The 22,342-nt window shown below is 34.1% G+C and overlaps 1 protein-coding gene across 6 annotated transcripts in view; it reads left to right on the top strand.

Moving 5' to 3' along the window:
• Positions 1–22,342, top strand: part of SOX5 (SRY-box transcription factor 5) — a 907,668-nt gene that overhangs the window by 265,209 nt on the left and 620,117 nt on the right. For 2 of the 6 annotated variants that reach the window (XM_039882492.1, XM_039882494.1), the window contains one exon: positions 2,599–2,643. The exons of the other annotated variants lie outside the window; for them this stretch is intronic. The gene's annotated coding sequence lies outside the window, so the exon portion shown is untranslated. The remainder of the gene's footprint in view (positions 1–2,598; positions 2,644–22,342) is intronic. 6 annotated transcript variants of the gene reach the window in all.

Here is a 22,342-nt window from a genome sequence, read left to right on the forward strand (position 1 = left end):
AGCTGTAAAAGGGCTTGTAACAAGGTTTAGTGCTATGATTAGATCGTGTGGAGCACCTTGCTTTCATAACAACAGGCACTCTGCAGGAGCTAGGGCCTCAGGTTATGGTCAACCTTTTTTTTTTTTTTTTTTTTTTAAGGATAGATATAGAATTCAACAATTCCCTCCCTATCTAAACTGTTTCTATTCCAAAAGCCAAATCTTGCAGACTTGCAAGAATAAAAGAGGTATATTTTTAGTTGCCTAAAGCTTTTATAACATCAAATTAAATGCAAAAAATAGATGAAACAGTTACCTGTTAATCCCCTTTACTTTTTTTTTTTTTTTTTGCCCCTTTCCCTTTATTTCGGAGAAATTGTTCCATTTTAATTCACCAAAGCAAAGCAAATCTTTTTATTCAGTGATTGTAAGTTACATGTGCTCAAGGCTACCAATTACCTGTGAAACCAAATACGTTCTCTGTGTAAAAACTAAGGCAAGTGTAGCAAATTGTAACAGCAACTGTTTTTGCCTTAGATATTATAGGTAAAATTTCATAGGTCTTTGCTGTTATTCTTATAAGCCTGGCATTTAGGAAATTAACTTGTTTCATTGTCTTCCTAATTTTCCATAGAACTGATAGAATTGCAATGTTTGTCATAGCCATTTTTTTTCTTCTATGAAATGAGATAAATGAGTATTTTCTAGGGATTGAGAACACATAGGAGATATTTTCTTTCCCCTCTTTCCTCACTGCTGAGATTTGTTCATTTTGTAATGTTGGCAAAGGTAAAAATGATTGAGATTTGTAGAAAGAAAAACGAAAAGTAAACTTAAGTTTGTAAAATAAATAAAAATCTGCCCTTTTTTTAGCAATACTTTTTTTTTTTGGATAACTGGATTTACAGTGTTGAAGTATACTGGGCTATGATAGGATATATGACTTATAAATACTTTTTCTGACTATTTGACAATCTCAGTCTAGTAAGGACAGAGATGTCTCTTAAAGAAGACTGGAACTTTCACTCAAATTTAGGTATATGGTATGACATAGACTCTCAGACCAGAAGAGGCAAGGAAATAAGTGGTAGCTATTTTAATATATTTTATTAAATGTAGAAAGTATTTATTTTTTTTGAATTCAAGAAGTTCATCTAATTATCGAGTGATGGGATAGAACTTCCTGCCATTGTTAAGTCACATCTCTGACATATTTTGAGACTATCATTGTTCAATATTAGCATGCTTTTGGCAGTTAATTAGACAACACATTAAAATTTTATCAGCTCCCTAAAAAAATAAGATAACCAAGTTAATTTCTTAAATGCCAGGTTTATAAGAATAGTAGCTAAGACTTGTTATTTATCTTGAAGTACAGTATGTTTAATTATATAAATCTTAGTAGAAGTAAGTTTTTATGTCAGTCTCAGCTGACTCATTCAGCCTGTTGATGCCACTCAAACGTTACAGTTCTCTCTTGAGTATTCCAATACAGAATAATGTAGCTGCCAACTCTAGGAAAGTTAGCCCTGGATGTTGATCTCTACTATAATACTTATGTTAAGTTTAACTAGGAAAAACTATGGGAATTATAAAGGATAAGTGATCAGGAATTTGATTTTTCATATCCCGAATGGAAGAGATCTTCAGTGTTAGAGCCGATATACAATACTCAGAATTGTGGGCTTGCCTCTGTTACGTGCCTTTCAATTAAAATTATTGGGAATGCCCAGGGGAAAAAGTAGGGTGTTTAAATTCAATTTATTAGACCTTGGCATACATCCTATGAATTGGAACTCTGTTTAGGTACCTTCAGTGATAATTCTTAATGATCTTACTTTGTACCTTCAAGTGAATTGACACCCAAAATGACCAGGCATAATGCTTTAAAAGCTAAATTAAAATAGAGTTTTGAAAAACCCAATTGTCCATGTTATTCTTTGTTGAGCTTTTTGAACTCCAAGATGTTTCAGAACTTCAAAGAGAAATGCTGCTGCCTTTAGATTTTTAACAAAATCCTACAATGGCTGAACCTTTCAGCAAATCTGTCAGCTTCTCTGTTCCAAGGACAACTGCAGTGTCATTTTCTACTCCTGCTGGTATTAATGAAAAACCAACCTTTTGACATGTTTAGGCTGTGTCTCAAAAGTTCTCTATCTCTTGCTGGGGTAATAAAGGTTAGAAATCACTGGCTGCAGGTGATTTATGTCTTGGCTAAAATCCTTTCCATAAGACCTACTTGGAATAGGTAGGCATAAATGCCTATGATGTTAAATGTGCTAGGTGAACAAATTATGTTGAGAATGATGCTCCTCATAAATTTTTACATATTTACTATCACAGACTTTCAATTTTCAATTCGTAGAACTGGCAGCAACTTTTTTTTACTGTACTTCAAACTAGAGGTAGTTTTGAAAATAGGCAGTTCAGACAGATTTCTGAACTATTATATCTTTGTGATTTCACTGTTGTTTCCTAACTCTTGTGATCTTTCGTTCACTGAATTTAAAGGCAGTGCTTGGTTGTGTTCAAAGCGGAGATATGCCTACTTCTCTATCTTAAGGAGCAGGGTTTCCTTGTGGTCTAAATATCACAACACCATTTCCCTTTCTTCTGTAGGAAATCAACTTGAATAGAAAGGGAAGAAACACACTGGTGTCAGAAGTAAGTACAGAACAAAAGTGCTCTCAGAGTACTGAGTGAAATAAAAACCATTTAATTTGAATGTGGTGGTTATTTTTTAATGGTGAGATGCTGAGGTTAACTGCACAAGTGTGGATCTGTTTTATTTCACTGAGGTGGTTTCCAGCTGCAATGGTTCATTCTAGGCTGATCGAGGGCATGTTGGCCTGCTATCTCATCCCATTCTTTGTGATGCCATGTGATTGTGAAGCAACGTATGTGAACTTGCCTAGTTGACAGCTGTCAACTGTAAATGGCCATATGTAATGATGAGTAAAGTTGTTATCAACTGTCAATAGGCCATATGTAATGATGAGTAAAGTTACAGGCTGCTGTCTGATTAGATGTAAGATTAGAAAAAAGAAACAACACTGAAACCTGTCCCTGAAAGGTCTAAAACAGGTACGATTTGGGGGGAGCTCGATTTACGTACCTGTATTTCTGTTTTGATCTCATTTCTCTATGGATATATAAAATGAATATTGTTTGTCAATACTTACTCTCAGTTGAATGGGAAAAATTTTATCAACCTTACAAATCAAAGGCTAGAACCTATGATTGCATAGGAGAATGCTCAAATGAAAGGGAATTTGGTTTGTAGGGCAACTACAAGCCTATGAAAGATCTCTTTGTATTCATTCTCCCCTCCCCAGATCATAGAAAATGTTTTATTCAAGACTCAGCTTTTACTAAGCACTATTCTATGTGGGGTAACATGATGGGCAAGTGTGAAATTATTGCTTTGGGATAAATATTATTGTCAGTCCAGAGACATGATCAATGGCATGGGCATGATGGACTGATACAGCCATGCAGCCAGTCTTTGGCATCTTTTCTACTGATGGAACATGTTTCTAACCACCAGCTTCACGAATGATTACTATTGTGTGATTTCTAAGCTTTCCTCTGGGCACCACCTTTCTTCAATCATTTTGATGAAAAGATCCTATCATGTAGTCACCTGGAACAAAATATTCTGAAAAAACATAAATAAGCTAGAAAGAAAGGCACTGTTGAGAGAGAGAGAAAGAGAGAGAGAGAGAGAGACAGAGAGAGAGAGAGAGAGAGACAGAGAGAGCGAGAGAGAGAGAAAGAATGTGTATGTAAAACAAAGAAGCTACAGTTAAAAGATGACCATGAAGGAGAGAGGGTGAGAATGTAGCCTCTCGCAAGGCTAAAGAAGAGAAAATAGAAGAAAAGAAAGGAACTTTCTATTTATTTCTTCAAGTAAAACAAAGCAGTGGGCTCCTACTTTTTGTGCCCCAGCTCCCTGAAGGCTACAATCTATTTACTTCAGAAACACTGGCCCTCTGAGCCTGTGTTTGGAAATGCCACTGTAAAAACTTTCTCTCCAAAGGCAAATCACCACATGCCAGAGTCAAGCTCTCCTCTATGAGCCTCTCATTTGAGTCCCTCAAAATGTGCTTTCAAAAAATTCTGTTCCTGCCATTTCTCCTCCCCTCAAAAGGGAGGATCAACACATTTCCTTCTCAATCATTTATTTTCTGACAAATTCAGTAAAGCTTCATTTTGAACAATAAGCCCCAGAGAGACATCTCCCAAACTTGAAACTTTAAGAGACAATATGAGAAAGTAAAGACTTAAGATGACATCGAGGCTCTGCTTCTCTGGCTCCAGTAGAACTTCCTCAGCCTTGTCTTACAGAACTCTGTGCTTTAACCACTCTGATCTTTCCTCCTAGACCTCAAAAGCACCCAACTATTTCTTGCCCCTACTAGGCCTTAGCATAAACTCTTCCTCCACCCCAACTCTCTCTCTAGAATGTTTTTAATCAAACTCACCCTTTTCTGAGTGAACTCTTAGTCATTGAACAGATTTCCTTTCTAGCCTAACTTCTTTAAGGAGCCTTCCCTCAATCTGCAGTCTAGATGTGGTTCCTTATTATGCACCCTCATATTATACTCCCTTCCACCAGAACTATCTCAGTTTGAACTTACATACTCATCTTTCTGTGATTGGTTGATTAATGCTCATCCCCCTTCTTCAACTATAGATTCCAAGCAGAGACAAGGCCTTTTTTTCACCTCCTGGTGTCACTACCTCCCAGTACGGTGTCTGGCACATAGGAAACACACGGTAAATATTTTTTTGTACGAATGAATGCCCCCCTGTGACATCTCCAAAAATAAATCACTCATGTAGTTGAGGGCTGGTATAGTTCTCTTTTCTTGAGGAACAGACGTGCTTTTGATTATTATTTTTTTTGAAGTGATCTTTATAGGCCATCATATTTTTCTTTTGAAAATGATTGGTGGAAACCTTGTAGTTTTTTGTTCCCAATTGCTAGAGCTTCTCTTAGTTTTTTTTCTATGACTGTTTCATGAATCCCCGTTTACCTACTGTCTTTTTACTTTGTATTCCATTATAAGCTGTCTCAAAGCTTTTTAGAAGTACTGGGGGTATACAATAATGAATAAGTAAGATGGATCAACCCTAGGCAAGTCCATTTGCCTATAATTATAGCAGTATTGGAATACTTAATCCTTGTGTAAACATGGCTCAAGAAGAATTTAGTGTTTTTTTTTTTTCTCAATTTGTGGAAACATTTAAAAAATTTCTCTTACTTTGCACCTGTACACTACTTCTCTTCCAAGAATATTTAAGCTTTACGCACTTTCCAATCATTACTTGATTAGCTGCCAACACGTCAGTGTTTATATTATGGAGGAACTGAGGCAAAAAGAGCCAAAATTTCAGAATTAAAAAAAGAAAGTTGATAACATGAGAATGTATTTCTGGCTCCTAGTCTCTTGCAGTTTCACTCAGGTGGTATGATGCTAGGTTGATAATCATTGGTGTGGAATTATTATTTTAATTTCCTTGAGCTTTTTTTTTTAATTCGAAACATTGAATTTTATATGACTGACAATGACCAATGTGACTGTCATAAAATATTTTATTTCAAACACTCTAAAAACATCAGTATCTATAAATAATTTGAGAAAATCATTGGGAAAAATAATATCCAAAGAAGTTGAAATAAGCAATTTTTTAATAGTCAAGGAAATGTAGCACCCAAGTAGACATTTTACGAGAAAATATTAAAATCTAAGGTTCAACAGACTAAAACCAAACATTTAAATGCATGTGCACCAGTTGTGTAATACCGAAGGCATAGATTTCATGGCCAGAGACTGAAGTTGGCTCAAATCTGAAGTGGTCGCTTGATACTATCCAATGATGTTAGTATTTGACAGGTGAGCTAATAAACACAAAATAGTTAATGCTTATACAATTTTACACTGAAGCCATTTTTTTTTTTTTAGATAAGTTGAATGTAGAGTTTTCTACAGGTTAAGACAAAAATATCTAAAATGAATATTTTCTTCTCTCACTAAGAATTTTTTTGTCTCCTTATTTACCTTCTTATTTATTAAATTTGAGTTTTGTATTCACATAGATCTTTTCTTTAAGTGCGTTGTATTCTATCTGTGTTATATCTCTTTCATTTACATTATTGCTTAGTCAGATTTGTTGTTTTTGCTGTTTGGGTTTCAAATCTTGTTAAAAATTAGCTAAGTTTTACATCATGAGGGCCATATAATATACACATATGTGCAGGTATGTATATACACTCACAGTCCTTCCTCCACAATGCCAAGTTGGTTAAGGCTTCAACTCAAATTTTAATGAAAAAAGCGTGTTACCCTACCTGCCTATTTGTGTTAAGGTATCCAGGATGTAGAGCAAAATCTAAGATCAAGTTTTAGGCAGATCGAATTAGCTTCTCCAGCTCAATGTCAGGCAAGTCAAGTTGTCTTGTTTGTAAATTCTTTAAGTGTGTTGCGTTTGTTTTTTTCTTTTAAAAATTATTTTCTATTTTCTAGTTTCTGTGTTCATTACCTAATGCATTAACTAATATTTATTGGAATCCTATTACTCATTAGGCACTTATTCTAGGTGTTGGGGTTATAGTGGTAAAGAGAAAGCAAAAAATCAAAACAAAACCATAAAACTCCCAAAACACAGATCACGTTCTTAACTATCATGGAGCTCGGAGTCTAGTGATGAGAAAAATTAGTGCTATTTAAACAATTGCACAAAGCAATGTAAGATTGTAACTGTAATGAATGCTACAAAAGAAGAGTAAACATTGATGAGCCCTCTAATGAGAGGATTTGACCTAATCAGGACATTTAGAGAAGGCAGCCCTGTAACATGGGTTAGACATAACTGGGTGAATAATATAAATGATAATAGTAATGGTAATAGCTAACGCTATTGATCACTTAGTGATCAATAGGTATTTTACCTGTGTCCATTTATCTAATCCTCTCTAAAATTGTGGCAGGTTGGCACTGTTATCACCCCAGTTTGCAGAAGGAAACTAAGCACTGAGACAATTCCAACCTAGGGTTCTGCTCCAGCACCCAAATGTTTAACCTATCTCTTCTATCTTGCCTACTCAAAGAGTTGTGGGAAAGAATGTTCCAGGCACTGAAACTTGCACAGCTGTGCATAGGCCCTGGGGTAATGAGAGGGAGCATAGTAATTAGGTAGGGCTGAGAGAAGGCCAGCAGGAGTATAAAAATAAAGGCAAAGGAAGCCAGCAGAGTACAAAGTTGCCTCCATCTGCTTTATGTGTATCTCTAGAGTCCATCACTCCCCAAGTGTCTTAGATTGACGCATAGGAAGCCATCTTTGTTCAGGATGTAGCAGATCACTCTTAGACTTTGTTTAAGGTTTTCCAGCCAGATCTACTCTAAATTATATGAACAACCACAGAGACTCAAGATTAGAGAAGTTTAATACAACAAGCTAGTCGGGGAAACTTTCTTCCTCTCCTTTCCTTTCCAAATATGGAAGACAATGACTTGGTATAAAACCACCAAATTTTATGCCAGTTGCCTACATTCAGAATTTAAGTTTTCCTGACATGATAAGTGATCACCTTGATAAGTTTGCAAATTGATAAATTAAATGGCTCGAGCTCAGATTAACTTCAGCACCATTACATGAGAGATACATAGATTCTATCTAGGGAGAACCGTGGTTGTTATTTTTGGCTATTTCAAAATTAAGAATATTTGTAGTCAGGTCGAAGCTCTGAGTATAGTTAGTTGGAGAAACTATTATTAGATTAATACAGAAACTTTACTCTCTGGGGTTGTGTAAAGAGACTTTCAGTATATATAGTTATATTAATAACTACAGATATCATTTAAAAGACTTTAATAACCGTATGTATAGTTAATGAAAAATCTGTTGCTCTTTTGATAAGTGGTTAATCAGTTAAATCATTCTACAATACTGCTAGTCTATGAGGCAACTTAGGGTTTTCAGAATGACTTTATTTAAATGTTATATCCAAAAAATATATAAAGAGTAACACTTACATGGATTGATTGTATGAAAGGAAGGAGCAGAAAATAAAAAATTAAATTTCACAAATACAGGACAAGTTAAAATAATAAAAAATAATTTGTAGTCCTTTGGAACAATAGCTTTAATGTTAATTCTTTTTCTCTTTGAATTACAAAAAAGCATTATTGAACGTTTCTTATATTGTTACAGTTGAAACAAATATAAGATAGAAATTACTGTTACTGTCTTAAATTGTAATATTATGTATGTTCATAATATTCACATAAATACATTTTATATAAAAATTATGAAACAACAGAAATATTTGAGAATATAAGCTGAAATAGAGAAATATAGCTTTAGTTGTTAAAACCTTTATATCACGTCTCTAGTAAATCATGTTATTTATCTAAATAATTTATGTTTTATGGTATGAAAGTAAATGAGCATAGAGTTCCAAGTTCACAGGGCTATACATATATTTTCTTAAATATTTGTTGCTTTTTTTCTGAGTGTAAAAGAAAAACTTATAAAAAAAATTCAAAGTAATTCAAAGTAATGGAATTATAAAGGAAAAAGCAAAAGCCTCCACAATCTCATTTTCTCGGAGATAGCTACTCTAACGGTTTGTTTTATATCTTCTTGCTATATATAAAGACACCTTTTTCCCTCTTTAAGTGGTGTCATAATCTTAACTCCCTGTTGATGGACATTAGGGTTTTCCATTATTTACTTTGACAAATGATGCTACAAATGACTATTTTTTAATGCATATATGTTAGCACACTTAATATTTAGATAGGATAAATTACCAGAAGTGGAACTGCTGAGCTAAAAATCACACACACTTAGAATTTTCACACACATTGCAAAATGCCCTCAGAAAGTATGCAAATTTACACTCTACCTATATGTGAGGCTCTTTTCCTTCTAACTGTTAGGGTATGATCTTCTTTTAAAATTATATCAGATGGGTAGAAAATGGATGATACCTCATTGCAGTTTTAGTTTTCTTCCATTATTACTGTATAGACAGAAGAGGAAACAAACTATATTTGTATAGCTCATTGGGAATAAAGATCAGGTTGGTATAGAAAGTTGAAAACAGGTCATTCACATTAGTCTATTTCATAACTTCCAGTGTTTTCAAAACACCCTCATTTTTGTAAAAACAGTTTTCATGTCATGACACATACATTGAACTGTTTGCTTCAGTGGAGAATGAGCAGAACTGTAGCAAAACCTTTATAACGAAATTATTTTAATACTTTTCAGGCAAGAAATTAGTTTCATCAAGAAAATTGATTTAATTTGAAAGAGGCACAGTATTTATAGCCATAACCAGGTTAAACATTTTTCTCCATTCCTATTTCGAAAAATAGCTTCTAACCACTATATAGTTCCAAATCAATTAGTTCAGTTTAAGGATTTCAAATTGCATTAATACTCCTCCCATCTTTATGAAATTTATTTTTTTTGAGCAAATCTTTGAAGTTCTTCACATAATTTTATAAAATAGACAAAATAACTTTTGATGGCCAGCTGACTGGCCCAAAGAAAAATTTGCAGTCGACAATCATTAGTTATTTTGGTTCATATTGCTGGATAGTGACAAATGATTTTAACAAACCCTCTGGTCTTCTTAATATTATTTTTTTTTCCTGTTTCCAAGTGTCTAAATTCAATAAAAAATTGAAACTAAATATAGTAAGAAAACTTACTTTATTTCCAATGGCTTTAATGACAGTCAGAAATTTTAGTAGCTGATACATTTTCATGAATCATTCAATACTTACTGTATTTTAGAAACATAAATTGAAGGGAAATCCAGAATATTGATATCCTACAAATGGTAACTTTGCTGTTTTGCCAGACCTGCATGCTGTAGATCTTAACTGCATAGCTTTTGAATGGCAGCCTAACGAGCTTGAATATTCCATTGAGACTGAGCTAGAAGAACATTTTTTCCCAGTGTCTTCTCCAGAGGCACCTTTGGTCATTTGAATGCTGGAAACTAGAAATGATGCTTTGATCCACAGAGTGCTTTGTGCAGCAATAATGAAAATAGAGAAAGGCTTTTATTTTTCATTGAGTTTTATTTTAGATAATCTCTGAATGTGAACCTTGGTTCTGATTTAAGAGACTCTCCTGCCATAACCAAGGCCACTGACGAGACCTAGATTATTTTTAATTGTCCTGGATTTTGTTCTTATTTTGAAAAAGTATTCTGTGTTTTAAATTTTCATGGAAAGAAACTTTAAATCATAAAATAGGAACAATGAGGCTTTGTAATCAAGTCAGGCAAAGCCACTCATGTATTTAAAATCTGTCTATATTGAAATTACTTTAAGTTGTGCCCAAATCTACATTCATTTAAATAATATGAAATATCTTGTTGTTTTAGATGTATTGATATATACCAATGTTACAGTTTAATTGCAAAATAGTATGGCTTAGTTATAAATAAGGGAAATCTTGACTATGAACCTTAAGGTCTTTCCAGTAATGTCCAGGTATGCTTAGGCATTCTCTGCTGATATAGATTTATAAAAATCGAGGGAGGAAATTCAGAGTACATCTAATCAATCATTGTATTTCGTGGCACCACACATAAACCATTACACTTAAGTGAAACTCTAGCCATAGAAAAGAGATTTAGTAACCTATTCTCAGTGACTACTTCAATTATATATTGTTTTTAAATCATTCCATTAAGAAAAATCTGGGTAGTAATAAGTATCTCAACTTGAAAATTTATATTGCATGTTAATTTTCATTGAGAAATAGAATGGCTGTATGGAAAGCAATACAGTCACTATAAATGTTGTTCAATAGTAACAACTACTTGGTGGAATCACTTCATTTTACATCTGAATTTCCTCTACTTGCCACCAAGGGTAAGGATTTCTGGAATGAAATTCAGCTGCCAATCTTTATTTTTTTTTCTGCTGCCCCAAGTGCGCGCTCTCTCTCTCTTTCTCTTTTGATTTTTTCATCTTTATTGAAATATAATAGACAATTAGTTCCTTGTATTTACATTGCACAAATCAGTGAGTTTTTTCAATTATAGTTGGCATACAATAATATACCAGTTTCAGTTGTATAGCATAGTGATCAGAGATCCACATAACTTGCAAAGTGATCACCCCACTAAATCTAGTATTGCAATGCATAGTTGGACATTGGTTGGGATGGAAAGTGAAATTCTTTTTCTACTTAATTTTATTAGAGGTGGAGAGGACGTATAACTTATTACCTCAATAGAAACTTGGCCAATAAAACAGTAAAATATAAAGAAATTAAACACTTGATCATTTTAAGGTTTTAATTTTATCATCTGGAAATCTTGACATTTGACTTCCAGATATAGCATAGCCGAATCACCATATATTTTTGTTTAGAAAACTGGTTGTTCTTTTGGGAAATACAGTTTTACAGACTATGTTGCAACCTGACAGAATGAATTTTTAGTATCAATATTGACAGGTGAAGAACAGGAAGCACAGAGTGGCAAGTGAGATATCACAGCAGACACAGTAGTGAGACCCCCAGTTTGGAACCTAACATCAGCTTCTTTGACCTGCCATTAAATAATCATGATCTCATACTAAAATCAGAAATCTAATTTTAGCCTTATGATTTGGCTATATCGGGCAAATTAAAGAAAAAGAAAACACTTTATGTGAACTAAAAGGAATTTCTGAGACAGTTTAATATGAATGCAACCACTACTTGGAGTTTTTATTTTAAAAAATGAATAGTCAAGCAGTAAATACAATTTCAGTATGTCACATTTAAGGATCTCTTTATATAGTGCCATAACTTAATGGATATAAAAAGATACATCCATTTTTGCTAAAATTAGCATAAGGCCTCATATCTGGAGCTGCGTATTCCCTCTGTGGCCATGCGATTTTATTCTTTATGTCTTCTGTACCCTCCTCAAACATATATACTTGGAAATTGGCTTGAAACGGGATGGTAAAGTTAAATCTCCTTTTCAAATAAAAGTTTTAAAAATGACGCATAAATAAATTGCAGAAATGTCTTTAGACATTTAGAACCATATATTGGCTGAAAGATGAGACTTTTCCTACTAGAAAACTTTGTTTTCTTGTCTTTAACCACTGAATCTCACTTTCTCTTCTGAGTGTAAACTGGCAGATTAGACATTTCCAAGGGCTTGTTCAGTGTGAAGTTTTTCAGGTGATTTCAGTTTAATGCAACCAGATAATTGTAGCTCCAGGGTTTAGTTAGGTTGTAAAGCTGCTAATCCAGACAATATTACCTGCTCACATGTTGTGCTTATAGGAGACACCTCTGCCTTTAATAGTCTCTCCCCATGCTGGCGATTTCTAGTTTCAAAGTCCTATAAAAATGAAGCACACCAGATCAGGACTCAAGTCTGAAAAAAAAAATCAGAACATACAGTCTGGGGTAACAATGTGAAACCTTAAATATTTTGCCAAGGATAAAGTTTAACATTTTTGTGGCCTTAGGTTCTACTTTTGTCTCTAAAAAAATTTAGCATTAAATTTGAAAACTATATCTTTTTAAAAAATTGTTGTTTAAATGAGCTAGTGCCAAAGCAGCTATACTCCAAGTATTTATAAATAGTTTAACCAATTAGTGCAGTTATTATTTGGTAGGATTCTCTCTTTTAGTGGAGTGCAGTAATTCACGTTCCATATTTATTCCACTCAGAACCTCTTCTGAACAGCAATTGTAATGCAATATTGAATAATGATTATGTCGGTATTCTGAAGGTTGCTACCTTTTCCTCTCACCCTGACCAAAATTCAGTGTTTATATTATAGTTAATATATAAACAATTGATTGTAAATAAAAGACAAATCCATTTATTTGTCAAACCTTTGTTAACTCCTGTGGCCCACACACTAATGAACAACTGGTAAATAAAACAACACTGGAGAGAGGCAGTTTTATGTGATTAAGCTTTTTTATTCTGGCGTTGCATGTTAGAAATAGGCAGAGGTCTTGCTTTAGCGTGCAGTTTAACATGGCATGTACACATGGGAATTAAGGTTCTATTGTAGCTAAGGCTAGATTCAGGATTTGGGCAATGTGAGATATGTAGGATCTAAGAGGACAAAAAAAGAAAGTAGAATTTGAGAGCTCAGGCACCAGCATTCCTGTAGCATAATGCGTCACCTCCCAACACTAAGAGCGCTCTGTAAAGTGCCTAGCAAAGAGCGTAGCTCCCTACAGATGCATCTTTTATTTTTGCCTTACTCTTCCTTTTCTCTTTCTTCAATCTCTTCCTTCCCGCCTCCCTCTGCCTCTCTCCTGGCTATCGTAGGAGGGGAGGTTGTATATTTTATTCCTCATCTGTAATCTCTTCTTCCAGTAACTAACTATGTTGTCTCCTCAAAAATATTGTGTTGGTGTCGTGGCTATTAATAATACTTAATTCTCTGTTATCTGAGAAGAAGTCTAACAAGAAAATGGATAGTTTCCACTTGTCTTTATTCCTGGCACCTTGGATTACAGGGAGAGTTATTTCTCTTCAGCTGAGGTAGTCAACACAGGGAGCATTGTTTTGCTTCTTAGTTATTATTGCCCAACCGGGTCCTCTCTGGGCCATGAAGAGGGAGCTTCAGGGATCCCTGGAGGCTGTGCTGGCCATTGCATTCTTTTCCCTACCCTGGTCATTTTTCTTCACAGTCTCAAAAGCTGCCACTGTTTTCAGTAGTAAATCCATGTGTGTATATGACAGCTCTGTACCAAAAGAAGGGACGCACAGAGAGGGAGGTAAAGAAGAAAAGAAAAAGGAAGAAAAGGGAAACTTTCCTTCATTTTAAACACATGGGGTTCTTCCATATGTTTTATTTAAAAATATATGGCTGCGCTGACTTCATTATCCTAAATGACAATTAGGATGGAGTTATTTTTGACCTACTCTGGTAACCATTAGAATTTGAAGTGATTCTTTTAATAAAATATGAAGAATTATAAATTTACTTAAAAGATTAATTTCACATTGATTTATTTTTAACTTATTAGATGATCATCATCCATGCTTGGTGCTATGGAGAATTTATTGAAAATATCAAGCATACTTACCTCAAAATGACTTTTGTAAGCTAGCTGTGTAGACAAGATTTTTACATATGAACTAGGTAATTAAATGAGATAGTAATTGCGTTTTAATTACATTATTTATGTTTCAAAAAGTACAATTTGGTTATTTCAAATATTTAATTATTGTTACTTTTTTCTTAATTGTTGGTTTGCTTTTTTTAAAAAAGTCTAAGAAAGATTCCAGATTTAGTTTAAATTATTCAAATTTTATATTAGTTTGAAGGAAATTACAAAATAAACTTGGACTTGTAATTGTTAGGGTGTTTATTTTTATAATCTAGTATTCTACTTACATGAGTTAACCTTGCTTTATCAATGACTTTCATAGTAGCCAATTAAAGTTCAGTTAATCAATTAAGATTCATTTGTTTCCACATCATGTGAACATAGCTAATTTTTTTTTTTTAATTGTAAGATATTGAAGTATCACAGTGCCCAAAACCTTGGATAGGCAGGACCCAGGGCAGCTCTGGAGAACTTTATCTCAGGAAAGGGTTAGCAGATGCTCTCCCTCCCCTCTTCCCTAGGGCTACCACTGAAGTGATTCAGCTTCCCTGACTTCCAGTGGAGGCCTGAAATTAAAACATTTATTCAGACCTAATAACATGCTAAATTCAGAATATACATAAGCCATTAGGAGTTACTCTCTGGAGTTATTGCACCAATTTCTGCAGAAAATAAACAATTTTTGGCAGCGGTCTCATTTCCAGTAGACATTTGCACCTCTAATGATTAAGAGACTTTGGCAAAATTCCTTGATCCTTTTCCCAAGTGATGCACTGTTTTAAGCTATTAGAGGACTCACTGAGCATTCCAGATCTGCGATATATTTCTGAGTTGTAGATACTGACCTTTTTTTTTTGGCAGAGGTTGACCTTTCACTGAACTCCCCAATGTGTTTATTACTTTCACCTGCTTTAATGCCCTCATGGCACTCTACCTGAATAATTACAAAAATACAGGCTTAGAGTCCTTACTATTAAAGGCTGAAAACTTTCAAACAAGAAACGATATCTGGTAAATGTCTCCTATTGCCAATCGACTGCTTTGCAAACTTACTCAATACTGTCTCTTGCTTATATTCCTCCTTTTCTTTCCACTACTGCCTTTCAGATTCTTCTAATTAGAAGATAAAGAGACCATAACCAAACATCCCTGTGTACATAAATCAGGCAAAGACTCACTGAGGTGATGGCAGCTGCAGTGATCAGAACTGAGGTCTCTATGCTCCTGGCCCAATTTCTTCCCTGCTAGCTTGCAACAACCTGGAGTTTTAAATAGTTTTCTATGGAAATTCTAAATTTTATCTTCATTTCTCAAATTTACAGATGGTAACGCTTTTATTATTAAGTTAATGAATTTTATGTGTACTCCAATCGAGTAACGTATTGGGTTATAATACCAGGTGGTGCTCCTTAGCACAAAGTATAGACCACAGAGGATGAGGAGAAAGCCACAAGTCCTATCATCTGATTACAGTTACTTCTTTATTACTCTCAGAATGGATCAATGGATGTTAAGCCATCTATTAGTTACAGTTTCATAATTGTTGACTAAAGAAAAGTCTGATAAGTAACCTTATTTTAAAAATTCAATTGTATTACTCTTGAATACCTTAAATAACTAAATTTGACTATTGAAACAGATATAGATGAAAATTATGCATCATTAGTGTATAAAATCACAAGCTTGAATCTCATTATAATTAAATATATAAAAAATTAAACACCTGTAATTAAGGATATTTCTGTAAAAGATAAACAATCAGATTCACTTGGCTGTAATAATTCTATTACTCAGGGCAGAAGGCACATTTTAGCTTACTTTTTCCCAAGATATTATCAATCTTATATTAGTAGAATACAAATTAATACAGGGTTTCTGTTGTTATTTTGTTTTATGTGTTTTTTATTTATTTGTTGGTTCTTTAGTTTCGAATAAACCACATCAATACTTCACACGTTCAAAGTCTGCTGATTTCTAGTAATTAGGATATGAATAAAAAATGAGCTTAGAAAATTTAAAATTATCTCACTAATCTATGCCTCTGAACTGCCAAGTTTTATTCATAAGATAACTCTAAAGCCTTCTTTCATGAGCTATTTGGTTATATAGTAGTAAGCTTGAAAAAAAATGTTTTCCAAGCCTATAGCAGAATAATATAGCAAATCAGAATAATGAAGGACCATTCTAAGCCCTCACAGAGTGAGACAGTATAGGCGAGGAAACAAACATAAGGCAAAACCAAAACATAAAAATTAGTCTATGTTAACCAATGTCACCATAAAAATAAATAAATTAATTTAAAAAATTAGTCTAAGTACCACAGTCATATTAGATTGATCTCATTTAGTGTAGTGTAGTGTTTCTTCAGCACCGTTGACATTGGGGCTAGATAATTCTTTTGGGGAGATGATATGGCTTGGAAGGAGATTTTCTGCTCATTTTAGGATGTTTAGCATTGATCTTGGCTTCTATCCACTCGATGCCAGTAGCACCTCTCCTACTTCCCCCAGAAATGACACAAACAAAATTGTCTTCAGCTTTAATGAAAATCTCTGGAGGGACAAAATCAACCCCTGCTGAGCATCACTGACTGATGTAGTATTTAACAACTGTATAAACCTCGATAATTCTTCAAAGTATAATTGTGATATTTTTTATTATAACTCTAAGCTATCAAAAAGTTTACCTTTAATTTTCTGTCTTTAAGATGACAGGTAAATATGTGACGTATTTTAGAAAGCTCTATATTGTAGTGATTAGAAATTTTTAAAAATTGGTATCACTTATATGCTAAATATCAATGATTCAGGAATCCAAGTACAAGGAAGCCTTTATATTCTTGTGACACAGGGAAAAAAATTATTGCATTATCATTATTTTGTAAAAATAATGCCTAATTATGCAGTCAAATATTGTAGGTCCTCTGGCATGGCCCCTTAGACTGATACTAAAATTATCTTAAGTTTCCTGAGCATGCATTATATGACAGTAGGTGGAAACAGCCCTAGCACAATAGGAAGTGTGAGGAAGTTGGCCTCAGATTCCATGTTTAGATTTGGACAGCCAAAATTGGATATGAATCAAGAGCCTGTGAAACAAACAAAGTTTCCCTAAAGATTGTCCTTGATAGTTTGGAAAGCAAACTGTATCTTCTCTTTATTCTTTTGAGTAATATTTTCCTAAATAGAAATTGTGATACAAGTTCTAATCTTTGATCTGTTCATAATTGAACATATTCGAAAAGATTACTTATATTCTCCAGTTTGTTCTTTCTAGGGATATATTTTAAAAATCTATCAGTTATTTAATGCCAAATATACATATGGGCCTTCCTCGTGCTGGCTATACCTATGTCCAAATGGAATCAAATAGCATGGTTGATAGTTCCATCTACTGTTTTCTTATTTTTAATATCTCAAATTCAGAGAACTCTCAAGCCATACCAATTAGGTAATTCCTTCAAGAAAATTCAGGTGTAGAAGAATTACTTTGTGGGGGTTTGGGTCCCTGTTCACAGCTACCTAAAATTAAAGTCAGCTTACGCAATGGGAATACAAACAAACAAACAAACAAAACAAAAAAATTGGATTTTGCTTTGACAACTTAAATTTAACTTTTTCTCTTTATTGTATTTTCACTATTCTTCGATTCTTTAGTTCTATAATTTGTGCCTGTATTCTCGTAACATAATTTTATGATATTAATCTTTTTTGTGACATACCTTTTGTATATTTTCATCATGTTTGTTTTGTCTTTATAACTGTATACAAAAAAATATACCTTTTGTATATTTTCGTCATGTTTGTTTTGTCTTTATAACTGTATACAAAACTTCTTAAAAAAATTTTTAAATTTTATAATTTTTATTTTTGATTGAAATTGGTGTATTTTATGTATTTTCATTGTAATTCACCTATGTTAGAATATTCTATACAATTTTTAAAATCCTTATCCCATTTTCTTTGCATTTATTTTAAATGTCATTCATTTACTAATTTCTTTTGTGTGACTATTATCTTGTATTTTTCTACCGATTTTCACATTTTGGTCTTTCATAATAAGGCTTAGAGGAACAACTATAAAATCTATGTTCTCAGAAAAATCTTCTGAATAATTTACTCCTCCAGTTCCCTAAAGTCTACTCTAAGATCTCAAGTGTCAAAAACTACAGGAGCCAGAAAGAACTGGTGAGGACTGTGATGAACCCAACAGTATGTGTTTTTATCACTTGGGCAGCTTCCATTCAGTACCGATAGATTGCTGACATGTGCAAGGGTGGACATAGCATTTCCAGGTCTTTTAAGTTTTGAAATGTGTCAGAAATATGGCTTCTCACAGTTTCTAAATACTGAAAAAAACTTCTTAAAAAGATGTTAATACTATATAGGTCAAATGTAACACAAGACAGTGGTATTTAGATACTTCCCAAAGCTATTGCAGGGGCCACTAAAGCCTGGTATTATTGCTGGCCAAAAAATAATTAAATCAAGAGGATTCCTCTTATCAAGTCAGTCTTAGCATCAGAAATTAGTGATATTTGTCCTGCCTTTTGTCCTAGGGCACTTCTCTAGCAATTATAATCGTAATAGTCAGGATTCTTCACTCTTTTAGTAAGATTTATACTTTTAGTTACTTAAATCCTAAAAATATTAAGTATTAGTCAATTTCTCATTGTGTTAAGATATGGGTCTTATATGTTTTATCGATAATGTGTGGTCCTGTCCTATTGTTGTTATTTTGATTTTAATAACCACCTATAGAACTCTTGTTAAATGTGAAGAATGTTTCTAAAATTATCCTCAAATTATTATAATAACAGAAAGATTAGAAAAAGATATTAAGAATTTTAGAGATTATTGCATAAATAGAGTATTGCATGGATAGAAAGATGAGAATTGTTGAATGAAATGGAAGTTAAGTAAGTCATTGCTATCTTTGGAGAAATAAAGTAATCTCACTTATAAGATATGGTTAATAGCAAAAAAAATACTAGGTGAATGAAAGGCAATATAAAGTTAACTAGGATGGATTATAGAAAGTGATTATTCCTAAATTGATTTCTAAACTTGTTCAAAAACTTTGAAGAGGATTATGAAATCCCAGCAAAATTTGTAATCCTATTGTAGATTTCTAGGTCCTAAATACCTTGTGTTTTAGATATCTTGTATTTTTGACCCAGTGTTGTTCTAAGACCACAGAGGACAGTCAGACTGCAAGTAAATTGATGGTTTTTGGAAACTTTGATATGTGTTATATCATTCAGCACTTAAAATAACCTTATGGAGTAATGAGAATTATTATCCTCATGGAAACCAATACCAAAAGAATAAATAATATTTCCTAAGAACACAATTAGTTGTTAGATGTTAGAAATATCGCTTTAGGCTCTTTCATTCCTAATCTGTCATGCTGTTCTGCTACTCTGCCATATTACCACTGGTAAATGGCCTAGTCATGCCAATTGTAAAATGTACTGGGAATCTTTATTCTTTACGGGTTTACCTAGTGAAAACAGTAGGTAAGAGTCTTAATTGACAACGTGTCTTCCATTTCACGGTGGAGTTTATACACACACACACACACACACACATATATGCACACACATATATATACACACACACACTGGTTATAATGTACAGCTAACATAAAGCTCTAATATACATTGCCTTTTGATTATATAGTATTTTCAGTTGGTTGAACTATATAATTAAGAATTTTTTTCCCTAGACTTGAGTTTGTAGTTGAGCTTATTAATTCTAAACCCTTTTTATTAAAAAAGTGAGAAGTAAGGGAAGCAGTCACAAAACAGTCCTGGGGGATTTTCTTGTTTCATCCATTTGAGGAGTTTCCACTGATTGTTCTAAACATGTGATTTGAAAACAGAGGTGTAAATCTTGTCACTGAGCTTTAAAAAGAAAATAATTCTAGTGTGGCCATTTCAACTAAAATTTGAAGACAGAGAGCAGAGCAACCAGCCCCTGTAAATAATGGCTCCCTTTATCCTACTGGTCCATCTTAAAGTAAGAGCTTCAATCTGAAGCAGAGAGAGCCAAGGCTTCCTTCTTCTCTGTGACCCTTATTGGTGTTCTATTCGTTCTCTTAATCCTGTTGAATTCTTGCACTTTAGGTATAAGGAAAGGCTCCTGATTTGAATTTTGCAAAAATACAGAATATAAAATGAAGATGAGGTTCTTTAGTAGTCAGGTTTTGTTACTCAATAGTTTGCTCAATTTTCAGTATATATTTTTTTCTATTTATATCTTGTCAAGCAATGGGAGAGTACAACAAGTCAACATGACTGGTTTTGCTATTGATAAAATATATTTGTATAGTTATATGGTCATTATCAGGAGGCCTCTGAAAATTACAAAACATGAGTTCTCTTTTAAAGCACAATTCCTGTATTTTACTGTGATTGAGAGCTGATCTAAATGGATTTATTACTCCTGGGAAAGTATTGCTTTGTTTTCTTTTGTTTTTGTAATCTTCCGATTTGAACCCTGATCCTAAGAGTGAAAATTCAGTCCAACAATTTGTCCTTTTTCATTGATTCCATCCTGTTCTCTCTCTCCTTCCTCAGCGTCCCTTTCTCCACAGTGGGTGCACTTTTCCTGGGAGTAAATAGTAGATGTTACATATATTAACACTGTGCTCTGGTACAGTGTGTTTGGGTGTGCTCTCTGTGCGAGTCCCTGGTAGTCATAAATTAATTAAAAGTAGACAAGAACCACAGAAAAAGAAAGTTCTCCCTTTTTCTCCCCCTCCCCCTTTTCTTTCTTTTTCTGCGGGTAAATAGCTAGTTCCTTTGTCCCTGGCTGCACTATTTCATTTCTGCCATCATTGTCCTCATTGTTCTCTGAAACAGGAGGGGTCTGGGCCAGGAGCAGCAAGGTCTCAGCTAATGACGGGAAGTCTTTAAAGTTTGCGCTGCATTTCATCTTCTCTGTGGGAGTTTTAGGACGTATCCAGTGTTTGATCCCCACCGAGCAACTTTGCTTCTAGTTAATTAACAGATCCCCCATTACACACTCTCATCTAGAAGCACATGGGAGGCCTATTGGGAGGTAATTCAAGGCCAATCTGACTGATGGCAGGAATTAGAGAAATCGGTTGTTTTAGAGCTAATGTTCAGGAAATAAAGATGTCCCATTTTAGAGATCTCATTTGAAATTTTTGATTTTTTTTCTAATAAAAAAACAAGATAAGGGAATTATTTCGTCCATATAACCTTACCTTGACTATTCAGGGCAGTTTGAACTTAGAACTCTTCATAACTGCCTGAAAGAAAAACAAAAAGGAATAAAAGAAAGACAATATTATGAGATATAACAATGCTAACAAGAATTTTGGTCTCCCTTTTCTAGCAGTCTCTTTCCTGCCCAGCCTATTAGCAAGGTCACAACTGTCCACAGCAACTTTTCCAGGGCACATGAGGCAGAATAGCTGTCAGAGTCATCTCAATAGTGATTTATTTTATAGTCAAGGCTAATCATACTCTGTTCTTAAGGTGTTGCTTTTGTTCCAAGGGTATCGGAGTGATTTACAAATAATAAATAATAGCTTCAGTTGAGATTCCACACACACCCCGCCTCCGCCCTTCTAGCTTTTTTCCAGGTGAATGCTGCAAAATAAAGCAAACTTACCCAAAGTTACATTGGCATATGAGAGCCAGGAACAGAGCTCTCGTGTTTCAGTGACTCTGCTGTCCCAGACCACAGGTAGCCTTGGTTTGAAAGGTGAATGCTTTATTCAATTCCTTATCCTTCTACAGTTTCTCTAGCCCTATGAGCAATGACCCCCTTTATCTAATGAATTAGGAGCTACTCTTGCCTTGCAATTCTCAGTTCGACACTTGGCAATGAGAATCAAACCGGGGCTATTTAGTGCAGCAGTAAATGGCCCGCCACATTAGCCCCCTGGCATGCAAAGCTATTAGGCTGTTTTACTGTTGTTAAAGTTACATTTGTTAGGTGGAGTTGCTGCCCTTCTACACAAACTCAGCAGTGCCTGATACTGGTGGAAGCAGCACATGTACTAAATGTATGCCATCCAACATCCAAATGGGTAGACAGTGTGGCTGTGCTGCAGATAAGCATTCTTCTGTCTGAAAAAGCAGGAGCATGGATTATTCTGAGTAAGAAAAGAAGAAAGGAAGGAAGGAAGGAAGAAAGGGAAAAAGAAAGAGAGGGAGGAAGGAAAGAAGAGGAGAAAAAGGAAGAAAAAGAAAAAGAAAAAGGAAGGAAGGGAG

The sequence above is a fragment of the Pteropus medius genome, unplaced genomic scaffold, assembly GCF_902729225.1.
Source record: "Pteropus medius unplaced genomic scaffold, Ma_sr-lr_union100, whole genome shotgun sequence".
NCBI lineage: Eukaryota > Metazoa > Chordata > Mammalia > Chiroptera > Pteropodidae > Pteropus > Pteropus medius.